Source organism: Physeter macrocephalus, chromosome 19 (genome assembly GCF_002837175.3).
Source record: "Physeter macrocephalus isolate SW-GA chromosome 19, ASM283717v5, whole genome shotgun sequence".
Classification (NCBI taxonomy): domain Eukaryota; kingdom Metazoa; phylum Chordata; class Mammalia; order Artiodactyla; family Physeteridae; genus Physeter; species Physeter macrocephalus.
This window is the reverse complement of record NC_041232.1, coordinates 56,279,668-56,285,362: the sequence shown is the minus strand read 5'-3', so window position 1 is coordinate 56,285,362 and position 5,695 is coordinate 56,279,668.

Below are 5,695 nucleotides of genomic sequence, written 5' to 3'. Positions count from 1 at the left end.
CTCTGACAAAAAAAAAAAAAAAAAAAAAAGAAAAGGAAAAGAAAAGAAAATGGTAGACTAGGTAATTCTGTCCAACTCTTCTGCTGAAAAGAACAAAAAAGCTTGAGACTATATGTGAATATATATATAATATATATGGTGTATATATATTTACTAATTTTATTGAGATAAAATTCACAGAACACAAAATTAATTATTTCAAAGTGTTCAATTCAGTGGCAGTTAGTATTGCACATTTGCAATATTGTTCAACCACTTCTATTTAGTTCCAAAATTTTCTATCACCCTAAAAGGAAACATTGTACCTATTAAGCAGTTACTCCCCATTCTCCTTCATCCCACCTCTGCTATAATCAAACTGTGTGAGTTTGGGAAAGTCTTTGGAGCTCAGTTTCTCTTAAAATTAAGGGTGAGTGGCCTAACCTAATCTCTAAAATCATTTCCCTCTAAAAAATTATCTGCACAGATTGCCACATGAAAGTCATGGTTATTTACATGCTACAAAGAATTCCTTCACATGTTCCTTGTAAACAAGGCCCAAGCTCTTCTTTTAGCACCTGTATACCAAAGTGGTTTTTAAAAATATCACTAATCCCATGACTCTGCACTCTGCCTACATGAAAGTGTTCTTCATCTTTCTTGTTTCTTGTACTGTACTCCAGGGGTCCCAACCCCTGGGCCACGAACACGTACCAGTCCGTGTCCTGTTGGGAACCAGGCCACACAGCAGGAGGTGAGCAGTGGGCAAGTGAGAGAAGCTTCATCTGCATTTACAGCTGCTCCCAATTGCTTATATTACCACCTGAACTCCACCTCCTCTCAGATCAGTGGCGACATCAGATTCTCAAAGGAGTGCAAACCCTACTGTGAACTGCACATGCAAGGGATCTAAGTTGTGCACTCCTTATGAGAATCTAATGCCTGATGATCTGAGGTGGAGGTGAGGAAGTGATGCTAGCTCTGGGGAGCAGCTGCAAATAGAGATTATCATTAGCAGAGAGATTTGACTGCACAGAGACCATAATAAATCAATTGCTTGCAGACTCATATAAAAACCCTACCAGTGAGTGGCAAGTGAAAACAAGCTCAGGGCTCCCACTGATTCTGCATTATGGTGAGTTGTATAATTATTTCATTATATATTACAATATAATAATAATAGAAATAAAGTTCAAGATAAATGTAATGTGCTTGAATCATCCCAAAACCATCCTACCCCTGCCCCAGTCCGTGGAAAAATTGTCTTCCACTAAACTGGTCCCTGGTGCCAAAAATGTTGAAGACCACTGCACTAGAGCATTAGCTAATACTGCTTGTGACTAGGGTGTAAATGAGGAATAATAGCAAATGCATCTTCACGGCTAAAAACATGTTGCCTCTTAACTCCTTGGAGATTTTTCCTGTAGAGAAAATAGCATTCAACAATATTCACTGACTGCTCCTGAAGGACTCAGCTGGCACCACACGCAAACAAAAGAGGAGGTTACTGGAAATTGTTTAATTATGTGACATAGTTGCCCTCCAGACCTCCCAAATCCTTGAGTTGAGATTGACTTGAAGCCTAATACACACTGTGTGGACACACAAAGCCTTCCTAAGCCTTTGGGTAGTCCCATAGAGGCTCAATTTCTAAGGTTCTCTTCTGCCTTCAGGTGCCTCTTTCTAAGTCTGCTTCCTTTGGTCCCTACAGCACTGACACAGGTGTGAACCACCAACATGGTTTTTGTTACACATGCACACACATAATCAAAACAAAAAAACCAAACAAACAAAAAAAGTTCTTAATGAAAGCATTTAAGAATGCAATGGTCATTATTGAATAAATGGAGAAAATAAATCCTAGGTGGGGGACATTTACCATTACAGCTGCACATCGAGTTACATAGAAAATAATTATGTTCTTAAAAGTCCTGTCAACCTTCCTTAAGACATTCATGAGATAAACCTCAAAAGGTGTCTCCTATCCAGAAATTCAGGTTCAGTTTATTGGGGTAGGACTCAGGAATATGAATTTCAACAGTCATATGGGACAGATACAGGAGGTCAATGAGCCACACAGAGAGAAACTATGCCTTAGGGTGTCACTTTCTCCCTCAGAAGCTTAGCACCAAATTTCATTAAGAATAGCTTCCTTAAAAAGAATTCCAATTCTAGCCACTAAAAAAAGAAAAATTTATCTTCTTTTTAATTTTAATTTGGTTAGTGGCAAAAAAGCATATTGATAATTAAGGCCTTGGGTGACTATATAGTTTATAGTACCTAGATAACTCTACCAAAAATAACTTTTAAAAACAAAACAGATTCAGAAACTAGCCTGAAAGAGGATTACTATAGATATCGTCTTCATTTCTTTGGAGCTATCATGTTAATTTGTGGTAACTTTGAAATATATATATGATACAATATAGTTGTATGTGTTGTGTATGGTGTGTATGTGTGTGTGTGATGTGATACCATTAGAGTTCTGGAAGAGGAACAGATTATAAAACACATAGTGCTATTATGCTTAGAAGACTATACCCCTCCTGTCACTGAATCAAATCCATTGATTAGATGAGTAAGTTAGGAAAGAAAAGGAACCCTAATCAAAAAATGTCCTAGTCAAAGTTAAAGGGAAAAGTAAAGGAAGAGATTTAAATATTTTCCATTGTGAAACATTGAATCTGCAAAAAACTGAGACTTTTTGTTGCCTCTATCTATCTTAATTAGAGACATCTAACATGCTTGCCTTTTAACTTCTTCAATAGCTTTATTTTTCAGAGCGTAATGATACAATCATTTATTTTTTGTGTGTGTGTGTGTGTGTGTGTGTGTGTGGTATGCGGGCCTCCCTTTGTTGTGGCCTCTCCCGTTGCAGAGCACAGGCTCCGGACGCGCAAGCTCAGCAGCCATGGCTCACGGGTCCAGCCGCTCCGCGGCATGTGGGATCCTCCCAGACCGGGGCGCGAACCCTGTTCCCCTGCATCGGCAGGCGGACGCGCAACCACTGCGCCACCAGGGAAGCCCAATGATACAATCATTTTATGATGGTAATAAAATATGCATTATAAAATTCAAATAAAACTGAATGGCTGAACTAAAAAAATGGAAATCCTATCATCTCCCTCCTTCTTCCAGATGCCTTTTTATTGAAATACAAACAATCACAATCACAGAAACACATACTCACAAGCATATATTTTTAAACATACATTGGATTATGCTGTATTTCCTTTATTGCAATTTACTTTTTTTTCTATTTCTTAAACCAATGTTCTCTTTCAATGACAGAACATTGACCTATCTTATTCTTTCCAAAGGGGGCATGGACTCTGATAGCTGTATACTACTCTTTGTTCAATCAATCCCCTATTGTGGAGGTCAGCCATTTATTTCATTTTAAAATAGTTTTTGTTTCTTAATAAAAATGTTTATGCATGATTTTAAAAATTAAAAAACACAAAGGAGTGAAATTTTAAAAGTTTTCCTCTTATCAGGCCCCTAGAAGCAACCACAATTAGTAGTTTGGTGTTTTTCTTTTTTAATGTGTTGGTTGTTTTTTAAGTTTTTCTGGGGGTTTCCATTAAAATTTTTGAATAATTTTTTAAATTGTAGCACATTATCAAGAAATTGTCTTGATTTTCTTATAGTATTATAAGAATATAATACTATATTATTCTAGTGGTCAACGTTGTAACTTTAGATAGTAAACTAAAACTCCCAGTCTTTGCATAACAATCTCAGAGTATATTTATGAACTTTTAATGGGAAAGATGATAAGCACATATATGTCCTTCCACTCTGCTCTCTTCTCCATTTTCTTGTTTTTAAAATTCTATTTATATTTAACATATACAGTTTGTTGCCTGATTAAAATCTTTTTCTATGTTTTCTCTAGAAGTTGATTACAAACTTTCTCATCCAATGAAAGTGTTAACAATATGAATATTATGTACATATCATTCTCTACAGACTACTTGGGTAGTGAAATAATATCCACAGTGAAGGAAATGTATTCATGTGTCCCTAAATCTGTGTTGCTTTAAAGAGAATGCCACAGGCATCCAGAGTCATAGGACTCTCCAGTGATTTTTTCACCTTTTCACCTCGATGGTTTCAACTCAAGCTTAGATTGATTGCCATTGTTAGTTTACTAGCATACATCCTAAAAAATATATTCAAGTTGAGTTTAATAGACATAGGTCTATATCAAATAACATGCATATTTGAAAGATATTATTTTTGCACATGTATGGTTGTTTATTGTTTTCACACTTGATTAATAGTTTTTCAATGCATAGAGATACCAGAAAATATAATTTGCCCTCTCAGAATTTTTTTCTTACTGAAGTGTAATTGACTTACAATATTATATTAGTTTTAGTTGAAATATAGTGATTTGATATTTTTATACATTATAATATGATTGTCATTGTAAGTCTATTTGCCATCTGCCACTCTACAAAGTTATTATAATATTATTGACTATATTCCCAATGCTGTATGCTAGATCTCAGTGATTTATTAATTTTATGACTGGAAATTTGTACCTCTTAATCTTCCTCACCTATTTCACTCATCCTCCCCCAAACCCCTTCCCTCTGACAACCACGTTTGTTCTCTGTATCAATTAGTCTGTCTCTGTTTTCTTTATGTTTGTTCATTTGTTTTCTTAGATTCCACATATAAGTGAGATCATAAGGTATTTGTCTTTCTGTCTGACTTATTTCACTTAGCAGAATACACTCTAGGTCCATCCATATTGTCACAAATGGCAAGATTTCATTCCTTTTCATGTCTGAGTGGTAACCCATTGTGTGTATATAGCTGCTTTATTCATTCATCTATCAATGGGCACGTAGGATGCTTCCATATTTTGGCTATTTTTTTAAATAGATCTTTGTCGGAGTATAATTGCTTCACAATACTGTGTTAGTTTCTGTTGCACAACAAAGAGAATCAGCCATATGTGTACACATGTCCCCATATCCCCTCCCTCTTGAGCCTCCCTCCCATTCTCCCTATCCCACCCCTCTAGGTCATCACACAACACCAAGCCGATCTCCCTGTGCTATGCCTCTGCTCCCCACCAGCCAACTATTTTACCTTCACTAGTATATATATATGTTGATGCTACTCTCACTTCACCCTAGCTTACCCCTCTCACCCCAAGTCCTCCAGTCCATTTTCTATGTCTACCTCTTTATTCCTGCCCTGCAAATATGTTCATCAGTACCGAGGAACAGATTATAAAACACATAGTGCTATTATGCTTAGAAGACTATACCCCTCCTGTCACTGAATCAAATCCATTGATTAGATGAGTAAGTTAGGAAAGAAAAGGAACCCTAATCAAAAAATGTCCTAGTCAAAGTTAAAGGGAAAAGTAAAGGAAGAGATTTAAATATTTTCCATTGTGAAACATTGAATCTGCAAAAAACTGAGACTTTTTGTTGCCTCTATCTATCTTAATTAGAGACATCTAACATGCTTGCCTTTTAACTTCTTCAATAGCTTTATTTTTCAGAGCGTAATGATACAATCATTTATTTTTTGTGTGTGTGTGTGTGTGTGTGTGTGTGTGGTATGCGGGCCTCCCTTTGTTGTGGCCTCTCCCGTTGCAGAGCACAGGCTCCGGACGCGCAAGCTCAGCAGCCATGGCTCACGGGTCCAGCCGCTCCGCGGCATGTGGGATCCTCCCAGACCGGGGCGCGAA